Source organism: Mustela putorius, unplaced genomic scaffold (genome assembly GCF_011764305.1).
Source record: "Mustela putorius furo isolate JIRA1106 unplaced genomic scaffold, ASM1176430v1.1 tig00003867_pilon_pilon_pilon, whole genome shotgun sequence".
Taxonomy (NCBI): Eukaryota; Metazoa; Chordata; class Mammalia; order Carnivora; family Mustelidae; genus Mustela; species Mustela putorius.
The window spans coordinates 34,256,296-34,269,217 of NW_025422019.1; positions in this window are offsets into that span (position 1 = coordinate 34,256,296).

Below are 12,922 nucleotides of genomic sequence, written 5' to 3' on the forward strand. Positions count from 1 at the left end.
GAAACTAAGAATTTTGGAACATTTCCAAATTTTTAAAGAAACTAAGAATTTTGGAACATTTCCAAAACATTACACTAAGGAACCTTTAATCGGTAGCAGTAAAGTTTTGTTTAAGTTTAACCATTTGATATTTTCTGTTTGTCTGAAAAAAATTGCCTAGTGTGTGGCTGCCGAAGAACATACAGTACACACACAATAGGTCAAATTTGTAGTTCAGTATGTCATCTTCGAACAAAATGGCGACCTAGGAGGATTGTCAAGTCAATGTAACATTTTATGGGTTTCTGGGAAATATTTAATGTAAGTTATTGTAGAGTTTTCTATTTTAGATGGACAATTTAATTAAACTGTAATGGGAGGCCTAACTCTGAAGTTTTTCCCAGTTTGCCCTAAATCAATGGATTTAAAATTTGATGGATATTCATAAGTTGGAAGAGTTCTATAAATTAAATATCGAGAATCTTATTCTTTAGAATAGAAGGGAATGCCTTTCCAAGGAGTTGTATTTTGCTCATGTTTAATCCAATTTCAAAGCCTTCTGTCTTCTTACCAAGCTGTGCAGCACAGATAACGGCTATGGGCAGATCTTGGTTATAGTTGATGGCATTCTCACAAGTGTACACTGTCTTGTCTTTCCTAGAGGCCCTAATAATGAGACATGGTATCTAATTCTAACCTCGTAGTACTTTATCTGTCAAATCAAGGCCACCTAAGTCAGAGCTGGAAGGAGGAAAGAGTGGTGCTGATAAATCTTGGATGAAATTGACTCCGAAGGCTATTCTCTCCCTCCTCCTGCAAACTGGTTCTGAACCCTGGAGGTTTTCTCTGCATATCACAATGATCTGGGTTTTTTTCCTCCTTCCTTTTTCTTCCCTAAATTATCATTATCAATAAAGTAATTAGTATATATTTCTGACCTGATAGAGTGATTTAAGTTACATAAATTTGATTGAATTTTCTTATCATTGAAAATAGGATTAAAAAGCCCCAATACCACAAACAGCTAGATAATTCAAATTTCAATTATATTCAATCTGACTTTTTCTTCTTAATTAGTCAAATTTGTTTGTTAATATATAGATTCAACCATAGGGATGGGTAAATTGTTTCTATTTTTTTATTTTTAATTTTTAATTAACATATAATGTATTATTATTCCCAGGGGTACGGGTCTGTGAATCGCCAGGTTTACACACTTCACAGCACTCACCACGTTTCTATTTTCTAAGTGCTTAAAATGTAGCTATCTGAAAATAGAATCAAGTATATAGATGTAGGTATATATTGTATGTATAATGAGAGAAAGAAAAAGAGGAAGGGAGTGGAAGAGAAAAGAAGGGAGAGAAGGAGATGGGGGAGAAGGGGGGAGAGAGGGAGAGAAAGGGAAAGACTGAACCGTTGGTTTGGTGAGGGAATGGGGTTCCCAAGGTGAAGAAGTTATGCATTCTATAGAATATTTGCAAATGCAAATAATTTCTAGGCCATGTCTGCTCTTAAGTACAGAGATACGTTTTAAAGTTGTTTTTTAAATAAAGATTTTGTTTGTTTCTTTGAGAGACAAAGACAGAGAGAGGGAGCACAAGCAGGGGGAGTGGCAGGTAGAGATAAAGAGAGAAATAGACTCCCTCCTGAGCAGGGAGCCTGATGCAGGGCTCGATCACAGGACCCTGATAGCATGATCTGAGTCAAAGGCAGATGCTTAACTGACAGAGCCATCCCGGTGTCCAAATGTTGACGTTTTAAATTTCATTTTTCTTGTCTGCCCTCCTGTGTACTCCCTTTTATTAGTTTGAAAGTTACATTTGCAGTGGTTACCTTAGACACTCTGAAGGACAAATTTAACCTAATACAATCTAGTGTTAATAGTTAGACAATCAAATAATCCTTCCAAACAATAAAGGATTTTAAAGTGCTTTAGCACTAATCATCACACCTTTTGGAATTACACGCTCTTGTTACCCAGTAAATAGGTACCCATGTGTGGACATTGAAAAAAAAAGAAAGAAAGAAAGAGAGAGAGAAAGAGAAAATTGGGACAGATCAGTTAGGGGTTCAACAGATGTAAATTTTTTTTTTTTAAGATTTTATTTATTTATTTGTCAGAGAGAGAGCGAGCGAGAGCAAGCACAGGCAGACAGAGTGGAAGGCAGAGTCAGAGGAAGAAGCAGGCTCCCCGCGGAGCAAGGAGCCCGACGTGGGACTCCATCCCAGGACGCTGGGATCATGACCTGAGCCGAAAACAGCTGCTTAACCAACTGAGCCACCCAGGCGTCCCAACAGATGTAAATTTTTAATAGATAATTTATAAACTAATTAATAATGGAAATATACAGGAATTTTTATCCCTAAGCATCCATAGTTTCTTAACTATTCCACATCATGGCAGAACATATTTATGTCCTGACTCTTGTCTTGGTGAACATACTCATTCATTACTTCTATCCATGAAGAGTTACAAATAAAATCAGCAGGAGAATCTTGGTGAAAGCCCTTGATAAAGCTGGTAGGATACATGATAAATTACAAACAGATTACACAGCAGCTCAGTGGTTTTCATGGATTTTGCCTCAGAAACTTCTACTATTTTATGGCTTTAGCTACAGGACAGATCAGATTCCTGAGCAGTACTCATATTATAAAAAGGTACAACATAATTCTGGCCTTACAGAAACATACAATATGCTGAAAGCCCCTTCGATCCTGGGATTTCTGGGGAGGAGGGAAGGGTTATGGAGTGCACCATCTGTTCCATTTTATATTTATGTAATACTTCATCTCCAGGGCATTTCTGTTTATAATAGGCAAAGAACAGGCAACATGAGAGAAAAGTTGGTGGTAGGGTCATGCCAAACATGAGAAAAATTAAAATGATGAGAGTTGAAGGATTGGTAAACAGTGTATTTATCAACTGTGACTTATTTATTCTTTATAATCCTATTTATAAAATCAAACAATAATATTAATAAGAGTAGTACTTTGGCATCAAAACATCTCTTTGGAATCATATCCTCTTTGGTGGTGTATTGCTAAGGCACCACACAGAGGTCCCATTACCATCCATATCATGGCAGAACTGGATTCCGGCATGTATTTGTCCCTGAGGTCGATGGGGTGAAATTAGACTTCTGGTACCTCTTGAAGGAGTCTGATAAACAAACCCCTCTCTTACCAATTCAATTTCAGAACCACTTGGTTCTGAACTAATGGATGTTACTACTAACAAAGTTGATTATGGAATGTAGATTTAGGTATCTGGCTAATAGGGCTTGCTAATTTCTGGCTTAGTAAGAATTAAGTACCCAGTCACAGAAATGCCGGACCACCCAAGGCGAAGCCCCCCTGCAGTGGCTGAACCACCCCAGCAGTGACCACATGAGGGGCCAGACAGGGTGGAAGAGCCCCCAAGGAGAGGGGGGCATCCTTTGTTCAAATCCACAGGTCAGAAAAACTGCTCTTTGCCCAGCTTCCTCCCATGATTTTCCGTCCTGGGGAAAAAAGTGGACAACGCCTCCTCTCTGTCGAACTCTCTTCTTGTTTCTCTGCTAGTGTTAAGTTCATCGCTGGCATCCGCCCATCTTGTTCTCCTGGGCTTTCCTTTGTTCTCATTTACCTGCCTGCAGTAAGACAGGTAGGTGCCTGCTGTATTGATCATGGGCGGCCATCAGACATTTTTCTTCTGCATTTTCTTATTTCAATCATGTGCTGTAGATTAGAGATATAATATTAACATTAGTGATACCCATTTAAGATGCAAACATGGGAACATGCATTTTATATATTTTGAGATCTCTGTATGAAATGACACAAATCTTAATTATCTATATTCAGGAAAGAAAAAATACCTTGGGTTGAAAACATGGAATGTGTGAATGTTTAAGGAACATTACATTTGTTAAAACTATAGAATAAGTTAATTTATATACAGAGCCTAAACATTTGTCTCCCTAGAGGTAACAAGAGCTAGATAGAAGCCATTGATTGGCTATCTATTGGGGTAATTTTTTCTTTTCTAAATGTGATTGAATTCTGTTTTATGTAAAGTAGTTTGTTGATGGCCTTTGGTTCCTTTGTTGTAATCTTACCAGGAATTAAGTGCTACAGTTTTCATAGTTTTCTGTTTGGTTCTTCTTAAATTTTTTATGGAAAATCTTAGCCTGTTGTGGGCCACATTCCTCACAGAAAAACAAGTTATAAAACAAAATGCATTGCAGGTGTAAAGCACTGCAAATTTCCCCACCTAATCTTTCACTATAAATGATATTTGTAACACCAGCATCACACACTGACTCAGAGATGTGGTGCTGGGTCACAGAGAGTTCCTTGTGGCTTGCACAGGCCTGGCAATTAGGGTCTTACAGATACTTCTGTGAACATTTTTTCTATCTAGATGAGAAAATGCAATTTCCTGAGGGGGGAAAAACACCCCAAACATGTCCATGGATAATGTGGGAAAAGAAACAAAAATAAAAATAATATATGGACCTATAATCTGGTGAAATGAAACACTAAATGTCACCTGTAGGACAAATAATTCTTTCAAGTGTACTCTGGTAGAGTATTATTACATGCAAGGTGACTACATAAATATAAACACCGACATGACAGTATGTCAGTGAAATGTAAGCTGTTTTATAAAAGCTGTTTATATGAAATACCAAAAATGCCTACTTAATCATTTTCTACCTGCTAGTTCTTTCTAAACCTCACCTCCCACGCCCTCTGTCTTCCACATGAAGCAGGGGTCCTGTCTGAAGATAAGAGGAAAATTTGTGGCTTGATTTACAAGTAGAGTCATCCACACTCTTGGAAGAGAAAGATAGTCTCTCAATAGTAACTTAATTTTTTTTTTTAAAGATTTTATTTATTTATTTGACAGAGAGAGATCACAAGTAGGCAGAGAGGCAGGCAGAGAGAGAGAGAGAGGAGGAAGCAGGCTCCCAGCCGAGCAGAGAGCCCGATGCGGGACTTGATCCCAGGACGCGAGATCATGACCTGAGCCGAAGGCAGCGGCCTAACCCACTGAGCCACCCAGGTGCCCAGTAACTTAATTTTTAAGGGAACCATTTCAGGACTTTACCAACCTCTACCTGGAACATTCTTTAAATCTATTATAACTCTTTCTTGCCATAACATAATGTTGTAACTTAGTCTTTCCTTGGTCAAGATATAGGGCTGATCATTTACGGTTCTTTCTATTTTGTAGAGAAAAATTTTATTAGAGTGCAAATTTTATGATGGCCCTGACTTTGCTTTGTTAATTGTGCTATTTATTCCACCTAAAACTATCTGGAACTTAAAAAGCCAGCAACAAATGTTTAGGAAATGAATGGATGAATTTTCTTCTTCAGAACAACAATATTCTATTTTTTAAAATTATTTTTTATAAACATATAATGTATTTTTATCCTCAGGGGTACAGGTCTGTGAATCGCCTGGTTTACACACTTCACAGCACTCACCAAAGCACATACCCTCCCCAATGTCCATAATCCCACCCCCCTTCTCCCAACCCCCCTCCCCCCAGCAACCCTCAGTTTGTTTTGTGAGATTAAGAGTCACTTATGGTTTGTCTCCCTCCCAATCCCATCTTGTTTCATTGATTCTTCTCCTACCCACTTAAGCCCCCATGTTGCATCACCACTTCCTCATATCAGGGAGATCATATGATAGTTGTCTTTCTCTGCTTGACTTATTTCGCTAAGCATGATATGCTCTAGTTCCATCCATGTTGTCGCAAATGGCAAGATTTCATTTCTTTTGATGGCTGCATAGTATTCCATTGTGTATATATACCACATCTTCTTGATCCATTCATCTGTTGATGGACATCTAGGTTCTTTCGATAGTTTGGCTATTGTGGACATTGCTGCTATAAACATTCGGGTGCACGTGCCCCTTTGGATCACTACGTTTGTATCTTTAGGGTAAATACCCAGTAGTGCAATTGCTGGGTCATAGAGCAGTTCTATTTTCAACATTTTGAGGAAACTCCATGCTGTTTTCCAGAGTGGCTGCACCAGCTTGCATTCCCACCAACAGTGTAGGAGGGTTCCCCTTTCTCCGCATCCTCGCCAGCATCTGTCATTTCCTGACTTGTTCATTTTAGCCATTCTGACTGGTGTGAGGTGATATCGCATTGTGGTTTTGGTTTGTATTTCCCTGATGCCGAGTGATATGGAGCACTTTTTCATGTGTCTGTTGGCCATCTGGATGTCTTCTTTGCAGAAATGTCTGTTCATGTCCTCTGCCCATTTCTTGATTGGATTATTTGCAGAACAACAATATTCTTTTAAACTTTTTCCAGAGATTATATTCCATCCTTGCCCCCCAAAGAAGATGCTTCATGTTTCTTCTGTATCTTTTCCCGTTTGATGCTATTGGACACAGATTTCTAGACCTTAATAGCTATATTGTCATTGTGTTAATCACCATCTTCATCATCGTAATAAAAAATATGAAAACATTTATATTGTTTATAAAACAGTGTAAGTAGATATCAATGGACATTCCCCTTCAAGGTCCTCTTGAAGGCAAGTAAACTGTTTTCACTTAAAGCAGATTATATTATGCTCTCAAATTAAAATCTCCTTAGTTTCAAAATTGGTGAGAAAGAAAATCTAACATGTACTATTTCTTACTCTTGCAAAATATTTAAAGAATTTAAAATGTTTTCATTTGGCAGTTACTAGTGAAAACTCAAAATCTGAACTTCCATCAAGATAGGAGGTGGATTTATAAAAATTCTGTGCTCAGAAAGTATCTGGATGGCCTTAACTGGTCTTCGCATGTGTTGTTGTTTTCATAACTTTGCCAGGTTTTTATTTTTGGCAGGCCAAGAGAAAGGATGGCTGATTTTTTTTTTGTCCGCATTTCCCTTTTCACCTCAGACTGAATAAGTGAGTGATGTTAACCCCATATTACATCTTTCTCAAATTCTCACTGGGAAAATTTTCCATGTACCAAGCTGCCTTTCAGATGACATGTAACTAGGGGAAAAGGATGGCTTCTCAGAAGACCTGTGTGCAAAGTCCTATCAAATCTTTTTTTTTTTTTTTAAGATTTTATTTATTTATTTGACACAGAGAGAGAGAGAGAAAGATCACCAGAGAGGCAGGCAGAGAGAGAAAGGGAAGCAGGCTTTCCGCTGAGCAGAGATCCCCATGCGGGGCTCAATCCCAGGACCCTGAAACCATGACCTGAGCTGAAGGCAGAGGCTTAACCCACTGAGACACCCAGGTGCCCCAACTCCTATCAAATCTTAAACCTCATCAAGTCAAGCAAGGAATTGGAGAGACTCTTACTTCTCTGTTCCTTTAGTAATGTACACAATCAGACTGACAGCCAATATTGAGTATCAAAAGAAGTATTACTTATAATGAATTGTAATTATTAAATATATTCTAGATAGGTTTAGAGTCTATTTCTTATAAAGGATATAAGTAAAAACAAATTTTTATCTAGATGAAAGAGATAAGAAGTACAATTCTCCCCTGGAATTTTCCTGGAGACTGTCATGTATCATAATGTTATAAGTAATGGCTTTAACCAGATGCTTTTCCTTTGGGTTCAAAAAATTATTTGCTACTGTGTTCAGTTAATAATATTGTATTAATAACTTATCAGTCATACATTCAGGGTAATATTTGAAAGTTATAATCTTCTTGTCTTGCCTTATTATTTCTGAGAGATTGCTCAAAGAAGATAGGCTTTATAGGACAAATTTTCTAAGACAAAACCAATGTTGGTGTTAAGGTCTTTGCTACTTAGCATTAGAATGAATCAGGATATCAGAACATGAGTAGTATAGAACTGAGAATCCAGAAACACCCTTTACGTTTATGTTAATTGATTTTTTTTTTAAAGATTTTTTTTTTATTTATTTGACAGACAGAGTTCACAAGTAGGCAGAGAGGCAGGCAGAGAGAGAGGAGGAAGCAGGCTTCCTGCTGAGCAGAGAGTCCAATGTGGGGCTCCATCCCAGGACCCTGGGATCATGACCTGAGCCGAAGGCAGGGACATTAACCCACTGAGCCACCCAGGCACCCCTGTTCATTGATTTTTGATGGAGATGTCAAAACAATGAAATGGGGAAGGAATAGTCTTTTCAACAAACAGTTCTGCGACAACTTGATAGGCACATGCAAAAGAATGGAGTTAGACCCCTTCCTCACACAATGCACCAAAACTAGCTAAAAATGGATCATAGCCCCAAATCAAGAGCTGAAATGATAACATTTTTAGAAGAAAGCAAAAGAATAAATCTTTGTGATCTGGGTTACTGAAAGCCTTCTTAAATACAACACTAAAATTCACAAGAGACGAAAGAAATAAATCAAACTTCATCAATATTAAAAACTTTTTTCTTCAAAGAACACTATTAAGCAAATGAAAAGACAAACCACAGAATGAGAAAAGATATTTATAAATGATATATCTGATAAGGGACTTGTCTCTAGAGTATGAAGAATGCCTACAACTCAAAACAAAATAAAACAAGAACAAATCATCAATGATAAACAATCTAATTAAAAAAATGCAAAGGGTCTGAATTAAGATTCTCCTGAAGATGATATAGAAGTAGCAAATAGGCACTTGAAAAGATTCTCAATATAACTAGCCGTTAAGAAAATACACATAAAACCACAATGAGATGTCATTTCCACACTCATTAGGATGGCTATAACAAAAAAGACAGACACTTATAGTAAGTGTTTACGAGGATGTGGAGAAATGGGAACCCTTATGCATAGCTGGTAGGAATGCAAAATGGTATAGTTACTTGGAAAAGAGTTTGGCATCCCTCCAAAGGTTAACCATGAAGTTACTACGTGATTCAGCAAGTTCACTCCTGAGTTCTACCCAATAGAAACAAAAACCCATGTCCAGACACAAAAAATGTGTGCACAAATGGTATAGCAGTGCTATTCATTATAGCCCCAAAGTGGGGGGAAAAAAAAAAAAAAAACAGGTGCCCATTGGCTGACAGGTATTGTTTTTCCCACTTTTTGTCTACAACATAGGTGAACCTAAAAACATTTTAGGAGGTGAAAGAAGCCAGTCACAAAGAACCCATATTGTATGATTCCATTTATATGAAAATGCATATATATGTTTCAAATAGGCAAATGTGTAGAGATAGGATATGGATTAGTTGTCATCTGGCCTGAAAGGATTAAGGGGGAGATGGGAAGTGACTCTAATGAGTTTGGGTTTCTTTCTTGGGGTGACAAAAATGTTCTAAATTTGATAATGATGATTGTTACATAACTGTGAATAAGCTAAGAACCACTGGACTGTATGCTTTAAAAGAATGAATTTTATAAATTTTATGCAAATTATATCTCAATACAACTGTTATTAAAAAAAGATATCTGAGGAATGGTATGCAATTTAGTATGTAGAGTGCTTATGTTATATTATACAATCCCAAACCTCTCCCTGTGGACATTGTGTCCTAGGGGAGGAGTAACTTCTCATGCAGAGGACTGTCTGAATCAGAATCCTGATATGACCTCTTATTAAGTCATGGGATCTTGGGAAAACAATTTATTCTGTGGCACAGCCTCCTCATTCATAAAATGGGAATAATCATGATACTATGGTATAAAGTTGTTGTGATGCTTAAATGAGTTAGATGCTTTAATAGTGCCGGGCACGTAGTCAATCAGTCAGTGCTGTGTAAGTATTTGTTATTATGATAGAGTCTACAAAATTCAAGACTTGATCCTCTGGTGCTGAGTGAATTCCAGCTTTTCCTGTTTCTAACTTAGGGAATAAATATATTTAAAAAAGGAGCCCAACTTTGAGTAAGGAAAGCAGATTTCCCGGGACAAATTTTGGACAGATAACAAAACAAGGGAGAGGGGAAGAATAAAATAACATCTGCATTTGCTTCCTCATGATCCAATTCCTTATGACAGAAAAATGGAGGGAATGATTGAAAGAGTATCAGCCAAAGGTAGGATTATTAGCTAGTGACGGGAAGACTAAAGTAACTGAGGGCCACCTTGAGGGTCAAGGACATCAATTAGAAAGGATCAGAGGGAAAAATTGAATAGGATGATTAATATTCTTGGGGAAGCAAGAAGGTTAGCAGGCCAGGATTCCCACATGGGGTAAATTAGTTGATTAGTGATATAAGGGTAATAAACTTAGTCCCAAGAAAGGTACTGTTAACACTAGAAGGATCCATGTTAAGATTTAGGGCTTAACATTGGCTAACTTATTTTGAAATACCTCATTTCAACCCTAGAAATTTGTCAGTAGCCATTTCTGATATTCTGATGAACATTTACTCTTCAAGATTGAGGAAACAGTTTTAGACTTAAAAAAAAAAAATCATTGGCTTTAGTAACTGATATCTTTGCCAAGTTGGCAGACTGATGTTCTCATTATTTAGGTATCCATGAAAGAGAACAATTCATCTTCCAGGTTTAACATGAGTTATATGCCTCACATTTAATAATTCACAAATGACTGAGGGCTAGCTGGGTTATTGCTTCTTTTTGATCGTTTTGCAGGATTTCCAATATAGTGAGAATTATTTTAAGGCTTTTCTGACTTGGCCTTGATGGTCACAGTCAGTTGCTCACTTGTTCAGCCATAAGCCTAAAGCCCATGTTGGAACAACCTGTGTGCCACTTGCTTTCCCTTCACCATCAGAGGGGAGCTAGGGAGAAAATTAAAGACTTTTAAAGATATAAGATGTAAGATGTTTTCAAACACACAGGTCTGTTCTAGAGTAAGATGGCAAAAGAGTATTCTAGACATCATCTGTAATTAAATATCGTCAAAGGGAGATTGGAAAGAAATTCAGGATCATTTGAGTTTCAACTGATGTTAGACAGAGGGAGCAGTACAGTCTGGGGTCCACTCAGATGTGTCCCATACCTCTCCTTCTCAACCCCCAAATCCATTTGGGCTGTTTGGAAGGTTTGGATTTTAAGAGATTGTGAAATGTGAACACATACATATTTGGTATAGGCATTGGTGTTGCTGATCAAGAAGGGTGGTGTAAATAGGAAGATCATTGAACTGAGCACCATTAACTGCCATGAACTGACTCCATGATTTTGCATAAGCGATTTTTATCTCTGAGTTTTTTCCAAAATAAGGCAGGAAAGGCTGGGCGGTTAGATGGGGAGGAGCAGGTGGGTGGGCTAGATCTCTGAGGTTCATTCCATTACTAAGATACTATGGTGACTCCTGGAGCTTCTTTGAAGCTCGATCTATTGTTCTTTTGTTGCAGTGGGGGTGGAATGGTGCTATTTTCCTTTAGGAAAGTACAGGAGGGTGAGAGAGCCCACTAATTTTATTGTCAAGTCTCGCTGAGGCTCTGGGGTTGCCCTTTGAGTAACTAGTAGGGAAATCCAGTTCTCTTTTCCTCCCCAGTCCCCCTTCAGAGTGTCATCTAGCTGTCAGACTGCTTTACTGAAATTTTGTTTCTAAATTCCTCCTAAGAAAAGATCACCAGGAGATAAAATAATGAAAGCTTTATAGTATGCAAAATTTACTAAGGGCGGATCAATACTTCATATCTCATTCAAAAGGGTGATTCTCAAAGTGTTGTCCCTGGATGGCAATACCATATCGCCTGGGAACATATGAGAAATGCAGATGCTCAGGCCCTACCCCAGACCTACTGTACCAGAAACTGGGTGGGGCCCAGCAATCCGAGTTTTCCCAAGTCCTGCTGGCGATTTTGCTGCACAATCCCTGCCCTGATGCTGATGTAGCTCACCGGCAGGAAGCTTTTACTGGATTGTTTGGAGACCAGAAAGGTAATTTCATCCTAAAGTGGAACTTGAGGAATTACAAGGTCCACAGAACAGTTTGAATGAGGCCACGAAACAAGGTCTCTGCATTTGAAGAGCAAGGCTTCATATTCTGTTCCTGGGAAGGCAAAGCCAATGTCTGACAGTGAGGACAGGGTTCAGGCTGAAACCTAGGTCCACAGAGAGCCAGGGTCCCAGATCCTCTCTGCCTAGGGAGAGATGGGCGCCTCGGTGGCTCTGTGGGTTAATCGACTGCCTTCGGCTCAGGTCATGATCCTGGAATCCCAGGATTGAGTTCCACATCAGGCTCCCTGCTCAGCAGGGAGTCTGCTTCTCCCTCTGACCCTCCCCCTTCTCATGCTCTCTTTCTCTCTCAATCTCTTTCTCAAATAAAAAATATTTAAAAAAAGAAAAAAAGAAATGTGATTGTTAGAGTTGGGAAAGGAGCATGGATTCAAGTCCCACCTCCGAAGGGTTCTATTCTAGTTGTGAGAACTTGGGGAAATTCCTCCATTCCTTTGAGACTCAGTGTCTTTGTCTTTGGAACTAATACCTCCTGCAAAGCATGGAATGGCTTATGGGGCTCACAGATAGTAGGTACTCAATAAATACTAGTTCCTTTGCTCCCTGGCTACATAGGGCTGATCCCCAGTCGGTACAGAATGGGACTAGACTCGTTCAGACTGATCAATGACCATGCTGTACTAGTTATTTGGTTCACATACCAGCCCTGCTTGTGAGAATGTAAGCACAATTTCTTAAGGGACAGATGTGGATCCTCTTACAAATGCAACACTGGGGTAAGTTTAAAGTGTATTTAGACAGATGAAAGAGAAATGCTGACACTTAAATTATTGACAAGAATTACAAATTACAAATCTGTAAGAATTAAATTCTTTTTTTTTAATTGGTCAAATTTGAATTTTGGAAAGATGACGATTTCACAGTGAAAACCTCTAGGAAGATCTTTTCTTTTTTTTTTTTTTCTGTTTGGTATTTTTTATTTCATTTTATTTTATTTTAAAGATTATTTATTTGAGGAAGAGAGAGAGACAAGAGACAGACAGCAAGAGAGAGCATGAATGGGGAAGAGAGGGAGAATCAGGCACCCCACGGAGTAGGGAGTCCCATGTAGGGCTCAATGCCAG